General features: G+C 42.0%; 1 long non-coding RNA gene across 1 annotated transcript; it reads left to right on the forward strand.

Annotated features, from left to right (window-relative positions):
* The first annotated feature begins 3,555 nt into the window (after positions 1-3,555).
* LOC146350381 (uncharacterized) lies at positions 3,556-12,198 on the forward strand. The gene is made up of 3 exons (XR_014788843.1): positions 3,556-3,678; positions 9,956-10,128; positions 11,699-12,198. It is a non-coding gene; the product is annotated as an uncharacterized LOC146350381 (long non-coding RNA).
* The last annotated feature ends 1,132 nt before the right edge of the window (positions 12,199-13,330 follow it).

Genomic DNA, 13,330 nt, shown 5'->3' on the forward strand with positions numbered 1-13,330 from the left:
CAGAATATGTTTACCACTTACACAGTATGAAAATTAAGGCTGCAGCCTTAACATAAAATTTCTATAGTTTTTATTGCAGGAGTGAATTCAGATGAGCCTTAACTTTTCTCAGAAACTACAGTTTTAAAAAAAGATATTTTAGAATGAGATGTTTTAGAAATAAGATGTTATGTCACAATACTTTATACATCACCCTTTCGTTTTGCTTTCAAAGCAGATGGAAAGCATGGCCCAGATTTCTTACTCAACAACAATGAATTAAACTTTGCATAAAAGTAATTTTTAAAATTTTAAAACTTTAAAGCACTGTTTGAATGTTTTCCAAACTTCTCCCACATTTTAAGAGCAATACGAACACTGACTTTGTTTTCTTTCCTATTATTTTCTATTCATTGCATCTCTTTCCTCGCTATTTCAATTTTTCATGGTATTCTCTCACGTAATAGGAGGATAGGGGTGAAGTGTTTTTCTTCCATGCCAAATATGAACTTTTATTTCTCCATAGAGACTTGCAGAGTGTGAAGAAGAGAAAACCTATTTCCTTTGGAGTGCTTGTTAGCCCCATTTATGTCCTCTGACTAACAGATGTGCTCCGCAACAATGAATTAATCTTACTGCTGTTTAATGTGAAAATTACTAAATCTCATTTTCTATCACCTGTATGCTGGAGTTGACCCAGCAATTCCATCCCACAATGGACTTTTTTAAAAATTGTATGTTCTATTTAGATATTATAAATTAATTTAATATGTGACTCAGATTAGTGCTCTCATTTCCCCAACAGGGCACTGGTGTTTTGTGATCATTTTTCTCTTAAATTAAAGTATCTCTTCCCATGAGATTTTTTTTTTTTCATTCAAAGGGCTTCTATTTAACCAATCAACATATAAGACGGGGGATCTGTATCTGATTAAATCATGATTGATACACCATAATTGGAATGTTTTATCATGGCAAAAATATATATTTCAACAAGCTAGGCTGGATTTATACAAACAGCAAAATGAGAACAGTGGAATCCTGAAGAGGTAAACTGGAGTGTACTACTTCACAGCACGTGTGTGTGTGTTAGAGTTTTTAATGCTCTTCCTATATTTAAAAATTCTTGAAAGTAAAACAAACAAACAACCCTGGCATAACAGGTAAAATGCTCCACTTGAACCTTTAGCTGCTGATTTATGACACACAAAGATGATTTTCTTTAAAGATGTGGGACCATTAAAATTACTACTGCAAACTGAAGTGGTATAATCCAGAACTCCATGATCTTAGTGGTCTACCACCTCACTGTTTATAGGGCTGTGAATGGATCCCCCCCCCATTCCAACTCAGAAGCCACTTCAGGGCTTCCAAGGCAGGCCCAATTTGGCTCAGGCTGATTCAGGGCCCCCCGACCTGCCTTGGCCTATGAAGCTGAAGCGAGATTCAGACATTGGAATCCCACTTCGACCCCCCCCCCATATGTCACCCAGCCCCCACCTCCTTACCCAGGCCCTTGTTCTCTGTGCAGGGGGGTGCCGCCACCAGGGGAGCCACTGCTGCCACTGCTGCTGCTGCCGCTAGGGGACCCGCTGCCACTGCTGCCAGGGAAGCCACCGGGGAAGGTGCTGCCAAGGAAACCACTCCCCATCACAGCCCACCAACCACCTACAGGCAGGTGTTGCCCTCCAACTGAGCTCTCTCCCTTCCTTGGAAGGAGGGGAGGGCACCTGGTCAGAGGATGACTCCTGCCTCTGCTCAAGCATTCATGGGTTCCTTGCTTGCAAGGAGCCCCTGGAGGCTGGAGTGAGGCCAGAGGCAATAGCTCGCAATGAGGGCAGGCTGCTACTGCTGCCGCCATTGCTGCGGGGGAACCGCTCCCGCCACCACCTCCTAGACCCTCTGGACGCACACTGGCAGCTGTCTTGATCCAGGCCAAGGGGGGAGCCATTTTTAAAATGGCAACTTCCTGTATTTCTGGAAATACAGGGAGTTGCCATTTTAACAATGGCTCCCCCCATTCCCTGGAAGAAGATGGCTGTAGGCGCGCATCCAGAGGAGCTGGGGGCTGGAAGGTGGCAGCATGGTGGTTGGGCCTCTGGATCACTCCGAAGCTCACTGAAGTGCTTTGGAGCAACCCAATCCACTTCGGGGGCCCGCTGCCTCGACATGGAGGTGGCTCAAAGTGGCCCAAGGCACCCCGCTTTGACTCAGAGTTCAGGCTTCAGGCCAAAGCAGTACACAGCCCTAATAATTTGTAGATCAGTTATGAAGTAACTTCTGACATTCCACAGAACTGATATTACCTCTTCATGTTTCCTCTGTAAAGACAGGAGAGGGAACTCACATAACCCCTACAAATGGATGCTGAGATTCTAGATCTTTGTGGAGATCTACTCATGGAAGAGATGCATGAATGTCTTTTCTTAGGCAACATGCTGTCAAAAATAACTATCTGGGTAACTCACCTTCTCCTGCTTGTTGTAACACCCTAAGCCACCCTAAGCATTGTACAGAACAGATCCCTAGAGGACCCCACAGTTCAGGGGTGGGGAACCTTTTTTGGTCTGGGGGTCAGATTGTTCCTCCTAGAACCAATCTGATGGTCTGGAGTTCCACCCCTTAAGCTTTCCCCCCTCCTCTGAGAAAATCTATGCCCACCCTGCCTGTTTTTCCATCTCCATATAGAGAGAGGCACAGAGGCCAGAAGCAGGTCCCTCCTTCATGCATCATGCACTGTCTCATGCAGAGCAGTGAGTGGCATGTGAAGGGAAGGGACTCAGCCAGCACTCAGATGAGCCACTCCTCTGAGTGCCTGCTGATGTGCTGAGTCAGACACCTTGCTCTAGGTGCCAGCCTGATCAAGGTAGCATACAGCAAGTGCTGTGCATAAGGAAAATACCCACATACCCCACTCCATCAGCCCAATGAGGTAAACAATATCCAAATCATACCCAATAATTATCTTTAGAAGTTAGTTCCAAACATTGGAATGAGATGGGTGAAAATTATAAATAGTGGGTTGGAGTCAGAGTGGCGTAGACCTATTGGAATCAATGGGGCTCAATTGAGTCATACCTAATTTAAGTTCCATTGTTTTTGATGGGTCTACTCTATGTATTACTAAGTCTGGATCCAACCCTTTATATTTAAGACTCTTGCTAATAACAATTTTTGTAAAACTGAATATCTTTCACAAAAATTAACCCCCTCAATTTATTAATAACTGTTGTTGCTGTTTTGGAAAAATCACAGCTTGGACAGGACAGGTGAAATATTCAGGTCAATATTAGGCTATTTGGAAGTAGAGATCTATTTTTTAATGTTAAAAATGTGTAGAGTTTAAGAATATTTCTTCTGAACAAGCCATGTCTATTAATTTTAATTTCTTATGCTTCCATATGAAATTGGGTTAGCTTTCAATGTTTCAGTAGGTTTCCTTGGATTTTAATAGTGTTTTTTACTTCTGATTTCATATTTCTTTTAAGATTGCAACATGCTCTGCCTTCCTGAGCTGAGAATTATAGCTCTTAGACCCTTCCTAGTTTGTCAGATGTTTGTCCCTAGAGGGCCCCTATAGGAAAAAGGGGGTATGGGGGTGGGGAGAGAGAAGCAAGGAGAGAACCAGGATGAGAGCAAGGGGACAGAAAGAGGACGCATCCATGAAACCTTCCAAAGTGTTGGAAACAGTATAGGAAGGTAGGCACTTTCTTCCATATGTAGTGGTAGTGTCCAAGTGACCAAAGTTTCTGAGACCTTGTGATGGCAGAGTGCAAGGTGGCAGAGTTTTAAAGTGCACAACTGATAAGGACTCCAGATATATACTATTGCACAGAATTGGCAGTGAACATTTGCTCTTCTTTCATAGAAATTCTGCTTGTTTCTGATGGCTAAAATAGCCTGGAATCTTTTCCCATCATAAGGTCTGGATGACAAACATATGGAACATAATTTCATATGTTTGTCATAAGCGTGTCAGGTTAGGGAGGCCAGAATTCAGAAAAGACAGCAATACTCTCATCAGGCTACAGAGGTGGTGGGCACGAGTGGTTAAAAAAACAAAACAACAAAACAGTTGCTGTAGTACATGCCAGTACTACAGTGCCACAAAGGCATTTGGGATACAGGGAGTGAGTGGATGAAGGAGCAGAGAATCAAACAAACCAGGAATTGAAAAAATAACCTGCACTCTGCACGATTGTCTGGCAGACAAATCATGGATAAACTCTGGGTAAGGTCCCCCGTGTCACTGTATCTTGCTGATTGGGGTGGTTTCTCAACTGACATCTACCTCTGTTTTCTTGCAGCTGCATACCAGTACTTTGGGTTATCTACTTGAGTTGCTTGTGTTTTGTTTACTTAGTCCATTTAAACCCCACCCCTCAATTAACTATATTCTTTGACATGTATCCTGAATATAATTCAATATATAAGTTATTCTTTTTGAAAAAGGAAATATGTCCAAAGTGATTTTTATAAAAGCATTTGTTTGTGTCCAAGCTTTGCCTATCGTGTCCTTTTTACCAGAAATAAGATTTTTTTTAAGAAATGCAAAGATCAATGTCTGTCAAAAATGATTTGAACATGAGCAGTCCAATTCTCAGTTTTCCCACTCCAAGTTAAAATTATTTTGACGGACATTTATGGAGCCAGGTAAGATGCTGTTAAGTCCAACTTCCATGTCAACCCTTGCAGCACAGATGTAGCCAGGCAAAGCTGGGAGTGAGCTCTGGCAAAGGTGTGGAGGAGAAGACAGAGAGCAGGGATGGGTCTGCTGGCTGCTGATGTCAAAATAATTTGATTATTTGTTTACCACTTGATATATGTCTTAAGAATTCAAGAAAAGAAGATATAAACAAAATTTATATTTCTTCATTCATAGATCAGGAATGGTCTATGCCAAAGACTTATCTGCTTATTAAAATCAGATGACATAGAATTGTTTTGAAACCCGCTGGTGTCAAAATAATTTGATTATTTTGACATCAGCAGCCAGCAGACCCATCCTGCTCTCTGTCTTCTCCACACCTTTGCCAGACCTCACTCCCAGCTCTGCTGGGCTACATCTGTGCTGCAAGGGGTGACATGGAAGTTGGACTTAACAGCATCTTACCTGGCTCCATAAATGTCTGTCAAAATAATTTTAACTTGGAGTGGGAAAACTGAGAATTGGACTGCTCATGTTCAAATCATTTTTGACAGACATTGATCTTTGCATTTTTTAAAAAAAATCTTGTTTTTTTTTAAATCTTAGAGGTATTGAGCTCTCCTTCCTGGTGACTCCACCATTAGTTTTTTTTCCTCTTTCCCTTCCTTGGGTGGAAGGTGGGGGCAGGAGTAAAAGTGAAAGTTCACAGGTTCTCTAAATACAACCTATTAACATTCACTTCCCACTCAACTTTCTGATGGTACCTATCCTTCCTACATCGGCAGAATGGCTCAGGGGGAGAAGATGGATAAAGAGGAGAATCGTCCTGCATTATTTATACTCCTACATTATTATTTAGGATTATACAAAATTCGGCAAATCATATATATTCAAGCATTTCTTTTATAAACAGCCTTGATCCTTTCCTCAAGGATATAAGTTGCATGATTTTCTATGGCTTCATAACTGCGTCTATCCTCACTGTTTCTAGATCCTGAAACTCACTATGCTTTGAATTGGGGCTTTATCTAGCTTCTAAAATGTTGTATAGACATATTCTTTTTGCAAGGGTTGGTGGGGAAGTTCATACCAAATTTTTTGAATTTGCTTGTGGAGAAGTATTATCATAGATGACAAAAATATATATATAGGGGGTCCAGATAAAGTGAATCCCACAGATAATACCCTAAGTACCAGTTCTTGAAGCTTTTTGAAACACTGGCTAGTAGGAGATTTAGACCTGGTTGCTGTTGGAAGGATGACAAAATATCTGCTTGTAACTCAGTATGCCATGCAGGGTGCTGCTTTTAGATAACTGAAAGGCGAAGTCTAACATGTCAAGGTGCAAAGGTTTCAGAACAATTCTATGTCATCTGATTTTAATAAGCAGATAAGTCTTTGGCATAGACCATTCCTGATCCATGAATGAAGAAATATATATTTTGTTTATATCTTCTTTTCTTGAATTCTTAAGACATATATCAAGTGGTTCCAGAAAACAGTGGAAGACACACATCTTAATAAAATGGAAATAGGTAGACAAAGGTGGGGTCTGAAACACATTGCTGTGTTGAGTTCAGAATTCTAGCCAGCAAACCATGCCCTTTTCCAATCCCAGATCTACACCTCATGCCATATCAATATCATGGTGATGCTATAGCCAATCATGGTGATGCTATATCCCCTCTTGTGCATTTATACCTTGTAGCACAGACAATGACATATGTGGTGGAATTTTGGATAATATGGAATAAAAAGCAGGAAATAATGCTAGAAAAGTGGTATATGGAATACGTAATGTGCCCCCAACAGTTATCATTGCAGTTTAATACTGATAGAAAGCACTAGTGTGGATCTAGCCCAAGAGACTCCATTACATTCCCCCTTTCCTTCAGTTTCCCACTCCTCCCCCAGTCAGTCAGCATTCCATGTCCACTGAGCATGCTCAGTCTTCACTGAGCTTTGAGCTTTTTATTTCCATTCAGATTTCCCCCTTAAAACTTTTTGGTACCTCTGCTAACCTTGGGGTGCTCCGAAGCCTGCTGATCACTCTGTCTTGTGTGGAGGGTGCTGTTTGTTCTACATAAGGATCAACACTTGGAGAATGAGTTTGCTGTTAGTATATAGGTCTGAAACATGGGACTAGTGAAATCCTATGCATGGTGTTCGGTAGCATAGGTGTTCAATAACAGAAAAAAGCCTCTCTTGATGCCAACGGAGGCTCTTTTTTTTCTTTTTTTTTTGGCCCTTTTGTTAACAAACCTCCCCCCACCAATTTCAGGAAGCAATGGTGAGGGGGTGAGTTTAGTGTGGTGAACCGGAGCTTAATTGGGGCCTCATGTGCTTACACTGAGTAAAGAAAAAGATAACCATGAACTACACACTACATGATTAGTGTAACGTGTAGTTTGTCTCTCAGACCTTGTCACTTTTGCACATCTCCACACATAAATATTTCTTCAATTACCTGGCTTGTTTTTTAAATGCATTAACACATGCATTTTAACACACATTTTAAATTATTTGGAATTACACGATTTCAAATGTATTTTCTTTTAAAATACACATTTTAAACCTATTTTGATACATTTTGGAGCTGAGAACTATGTCAAAACATTCAGAAGATATAAAAACCACTGGAGAACTAAGTTCCGATCCTCACATTGGTCTGGGAGGTGTCAATCAGGTCAGTTCGCATAAGAATTCACACAAAAAATGGATTCCTCAACCATCTCTGATTTGAGCTGGTAATTCAAAAGGTTTGCATCTGGGGTTGTATGTGTGAATAGCCCATTAGAGATCCATTCAAACCATTGTTTAATAGCAGTCACCAAGTGATGAACAGACACATGTGAACAAGCTTCAAGTTTCCTTTTATATTCATGTAGTGCTACCTTGGCTACCTCAGAATACAACAGCAAGCTCAACAGATCCCGACAAGTAACATAGCAACAACTGTAGAAAGTGGGAGATGGTCTAATCTCCCAGGAGGAGGAATTCTGAAGAGAGTGGGTGGCACATCAGAGCAGGTCCCACTCCATAGCCTCTTAGTTCTAACCACAGTAAAGGAGAAATGTTAAGCAAGCCCTCTTTAGATGTCAATGACTGGAGAAGATTACATATACATCCACATATAATCAGGAATGGAGAAGTGAAAAATCAAATAAAAAGCCGCTCTCAATTTAGTATATAACTTCACATGATAGGATCCCAATTTAAAGTCCTATTTGGCATGGCCTTTTGTACATTGTGAGTTGTACAAACCAGTGCATTTTGTGATAATGTATTTTAAACATCTCTGTACATGCTCTGAAAGTCACAGTCAATTCCAGACTTAATAGTAAATTCATAATACATCGATCCAGACTTGCTACAAAGGAGAGTGTTACCAAAGGACGAGTTTCAACCAATGAACCAACTAATTATGAAATTCGGTGGCATCACTAATTTTTATATTGTCCACAACTCAGTTGACTTTTTCTCCCTTGCCCTCCCCTGCCCCATACACATTTCTTCCAGACTTAGAAAGCTTTGTTAGACTTCAGTGGCCACACATTTTCCCAATATATATTAGGGATGTCAGAGAATTCCGCCATAGACTCTGGTGAGGCCTGATTCCTTAGAATCTGGCCCCCCGGAATCAGTGGCAGAACACCCTCCTCCCCGGCACCCCGTGGAATCCCCCACGATGGAGCTTACTGGGTGGTGGATGCGGCGGTGGTGGCAGCTCCGGCGGCAGTGGCTCCGGCTGGCCTCCCAGCTGCTGCTGGGTTGCTGCGGCTGCAAATGGCGGCCGTCGTAGTGGCTGCCATTTGCGTGGCTTCCTTTTGCCGTGATAGGCTACGTAAATGCTTATGTAGCCTATCATGGCAAAGACCAGGGGCACAAATGGCAGCCGCTACGCCATTTGCGCCCCTGCTCTTTGCCATAATAGGCTACGTAAGTATTTACATAGCCTATCACGGCTTGGCAGCCATGTAAATGGTGGCCGGCGTAGCAGCAGCATGGCCGCGGCCGGAATTCCAGCTGCAGCCGGCCCTGGCCTGCGGCTCCGTGGAGTCACCGCAGAGCGGAGCCAGCTGGGGAGGATTCCGGGGGAAGGGACGGAGCGCCTCCCCCCCCTGATGCCCTGGAATGGACGGGTGAGTACATTTTGTACATCCCTAATATATATGTTGAACCCACAATTCGAAATAAAAGGAAGTACTAGTGTTATTTCCTCCAGTTTTTCACACATGATTAGGATGCCATCAACACCCCCCCCAATCAACGAATCCCAAGTTAAATACACTTGAAAATCAACTTAAAGTGAAGATAAAGCCTGACAAAAAATATATGGTATAGATCTCTTAGGACTGCACCACTTCAGAAAACTTGGGGGCTTTCAAGTTTGAATCCTGTACCACAGGGGTGCAGATCCAGCCAAATCCAGGCCCCCAATCTGGCCCTCAGATGACCACACCACCTTCCCCTGGCCCCACCCCTTCCACCCAACAACCAATCATTTGGTGGTTTCCCAACTTTTGTTTTTCCCCAGTCTAGTTTTTTTTCCCCCGATTCTAAAAGGTTGGCCTGCCTCTCCAAAGCTGTAGTTACTGACAGTACCTGCTTTAGGCTAAAATACACTGGTATTTTTGGTATTTTGACCCTGCCCCTTTTGCCTTTGACCTGGCCCAGCACTGGAATGTGGCCTGAGAGCTTCTCCAAAATGGAATTTGGCCCTCAGTCTGAAAGAGGATCTGAGGCCCAGATATACCACATGCCTCTATTTCTTCCCTGGTCCCCAGCTCAATATCATCTGGCAGGGCCCTGATTCCTGTTCTTTCTGTGAAGGAGTTTAGGAGCATTATGGCAGGGGGCAGGAGCTTGGCAATTACAGCCATAGGCATGGTTGGGCTTGATAAAAACTCCCAATTTTTGATGCATCTCTAGAACTGCAATAAGGGTGTGGGGTGAGTAGAGCTGTACACAAAGGGCCTCTCAAAATTCTCCAGCCTATTTGTGGGCAGAAAAAGGGGGGTGGGATTTCACTGAATTTATCCTGGCGGGGGGGAGAAATTTTCAAACAGTTCCTCACAGATAGGACTCACTATTGGCAGGGGTTGTAGCACAGCTTCTTTCTTTTTTCCTACGGGTTTTTGGTTTATCGCACTGCTTCTGTAGGTGGCAACATCATAAACTCTGTTGAGGCTTCTACTTTTCTGAGGAAGAAAAGAAATTTTTAATTTATTTTGGTGGCATTTTTGAGCTTACCTAATCACTGTGAGGTGGCCGAAGGTGCTGTGTGTGTTTTCTCTCTCTTTTACACATCTTTCCATTGCTCTGCAGCCTCCCAGGCCACCTGAAAAAGCCCCATGGGAGGAATTGCTTCAGGATGTCTTCCTCATGATGGCTTGAACTGAAATGCAGGAAGCCAAGGAAGCTACAGGCTGCCACAGAGATTACTGTACAATGACAGACAGACAGGTCACTCATGCACACTCCTCAGCCTCATAAGTAAGGTAAGCACAAGAACCCCAAACCCAACCCATGAGAATTTCTCTGAAATTTCTCCACCTTTGTATTTCTTTTCAAAAGCAACTTCTTTTCTATCAAATTGAATGAGATTGGTCAGAAAACATGTGGGAGAAATTTTCAGCACCAGACTAGTATCAAGCACCTGGCAGGCTGCATATATATGACTGGTGCATTTGACTTGGATCACAAGTTGTGCAAGTGGCCTGATTGAGTGAATGCACTTGGCACAAAATGAGCTGTACTTACTGGTAAGTAGATGTGTCACTCCAAGTACTGCAAAAGAAGTGGCAAAGATGCAATGTATCACAGTGTCCTAGTCAAAGATGAATAATTAGTGTCAGTAATTCATGGAAGATTGTTTGAGAAGCAATATAAAGGACATCATTTAATTAAAATCCAAATATCATACAACTGTAATGTCTAATATAGATCAAAACTATGTTATGGGACAAAGACGTTAAGTAATTAACAAGAGAAAGAATGCAAAGCAAATGAATAGCTATTCTCCAGGGAATTTGCATATATGACCATTTTCCTCCAGGGTTAGTCTACAAAGCATTGTTTTGAAGATCAAAAGAATAAATTAGCATTAAAATCTATAGACATTGTTTAGAGCTGAAAGGCAATAAAGAAATGCGGAAATCAAATCCCTTTCTCACTTGAAACCAACAACTGCAATTCATGGCTTTGCTATTGTGAAGTGCGCCAAGATGTGGGGTCAGTGCTGATGAATGTGCAGCGAAGCCATTGTTGACTTCATCATGCAGTGATACTGTTCCTTAACTTAATTTCAGAAGTTTTGATGTGTGATGGGGATATGATCTGGATGTATGCACACAAGCCTAAGAACATCGTAGCCCTCCTGGATTAGACCAGAGGTCCATCTAGTCCAGCATTCTTTCCCCAACAGTGGTCTATCAGGCAACAAACATCTACTGCTCTTTAACGCAGCATCCGATCTTCAAAAACATACTGCCTCTGAACAATTTAACGCTCATACATCAAGACAGGTTTTGCTCTTTTGAAAGGATTGTGCAAACCAACAGCACAATTCCCAGCATTCCTGACCATTGGCCAAAGCTCACTGGGGATGATGGGAGTTGAAGTCCAAAACATCTGGAAGTTCTCAGGTTGGGAAAGGCCAGTATATAGGATTGCAGTCTTGCTGTGTCATGGCTTTTCTCACCAGTCACTTTCAAAGGGACTATTCTTTTCATTATTCTTATTGGTGGGTGCCCATTGAAGAGATGCATGAATTGCTTTCGCATTGTTGTAGAGATGGCATTAATTGAAGGAGACAGTGGGCTTCTCTGCATTATGAAAAAGTCCTGCAGCCCTGCCGGGGATTTCTGCTTCCATTTCCTTGGCGCAATTAGGATGGGCTCCTTTAGATGACGAACAACTGACATGGAATTAAAAATGCTTTTTCTCAGGAGTTCTATACTTTTACCATCTAGTGAAAATAAGGAAATATAGTACCATCTAGCGGCCAAATTATAGTGTTACACTGGCATTACACTCTGGCAATATCCCGCTTTTATTTTTAAATTCCAGCTTATCTCTGATCTTTGTGAAAGCAAGATAAATGGGGAAAAGCATGTGAGACATCCTGGAGGTTGACGATGTCATGGAAAGGACCCAGAAACTTCCATGAGTGCCCAATCATGAGTGTACAAAAAGAAAAGAAAAAGGTGTGACTCTTTCTTTTTTTCTTCCCCCCCCAAAAAAGTGGTTGAATGCTCCAGATGCACAGAGAAGGGGCAGATTACTTTGGTGGAAGACAATCAGACAGGTGCAAGGCTAGAGCAGTGAATTATATAGATATACTACCCTTTGTAGTTGTTTTTTTTCTTCACATAGTCCTTCCACTTGTTATCAGACACATCATACATGATCATTAAGGTCATCAGCAGTAAACCAGGTTTACAGACCACAACTCCAAAGTGCAACAGATATTCTTAAGATCACATTATCAAAAGGTCGACTGGTGCTAAGGCAGAAGGCCTATACCTGCTCCAAAACTGAATAAATAAAACCCAGTTCTGTGGAAATGTCTCCACTGTATTATTCTTTCCGTCCCATAAAAGTTTACATGTTGTGATTTTAGTTGGTATCATACTATTCCATATTTTTTGTCTCCATTGACTGAGGTGGTAGAATGGCAGATTTCCAACCTTTTGCCAGTGATGCCTCAGTCAGCATGCAAATAACCATTACAGTATGTTCTTTCCTTACATGTCTATCTACTGCCTTTAACAAAATAACTAGAGGGGTGTGACAGTTTCTCTCTCACACACCAGCCCCATGATATTTTGCTAACCTAACCAACCCTTTTTTAGCTTTCCTTGAAATTCCTTGGATAATTCTCCTGAGCCAAAACCTCCAACTTCACCTTGAATCTTTAGGAGAAAACAAGAAGAAGTTGATGGCTGGCAGCAGTAACAAGAGTCTTATGATGGGAGTTTGGATCTTCATTCTTGGTCCAGTGGAGATAAGGAAGGGATCTCGACAGAATGAGGGCAATAGGGCAAATAATTTGAGCCGCAGAATGAGGATAGCCCTATTAGTCAATCTTAGCAATGCCCTCTACCATCTATTTCTTGCTTCTTGTGGAGAATTCCAAGCAAAAATCTCAGAATAGCATCTGAGCTAATTTCAGTATTTCTGCTGTGGTTTTGCTGAATGCCACTTGTGAGTGAGTCAGATGAAGAGTGCCATGAGAATGTAGATTGCTAAATAGCCAAGGATGTTTTACATGTCTTAATTACGGGCTGTTTGTATTTCTCCTTTATGATGTTGTGCTTCTCACCAAATTAAAGAGAAAAAAGTCTCAAGGAGAAAATTCCCCAGGGGGATGAGACATATGGCTGCATCCCTATAAAGCCAAAGAAGAGGAGTTTTGTTTTTAACAAATGCAGTTTATTTTGCAAATCACAGAGGCTAATGCACAATATGATCTCATTTCAATTTTTAAAACACAAAGCTCTTTCTGAATTACACATGTAAAACATTACAGAAGCACAGTCTGATGTCCTCTCTTGGTTCAAATCACAACAATTTAGTGAGTCTGCTGGTAAGAAATATCCTGAGAACTGTCATTGTCCTATCCAGTGGAGGCTGGTGGCTCTGATGTTAGTGAGGCTGTGAAACACATTTGAGGTTTCAGTCAGAACCAGCCAGAACTCT

The sequence above is a fragment of the Heloderma suspectum genome, chromosome 3 (genome assembly GCF_057233095.1).
Source record: "Heloderma suspectum isolate Gila_16-S chromosome 3, 16-S_ref, whole genome shotgun sequence".
Classification (NCBI taxonomy): Eukaryota; Metazoa; Chordata; class Lepidosauria; order Squamata; family Helodermatidae; genus Heloderma; species Heloderma suspectum.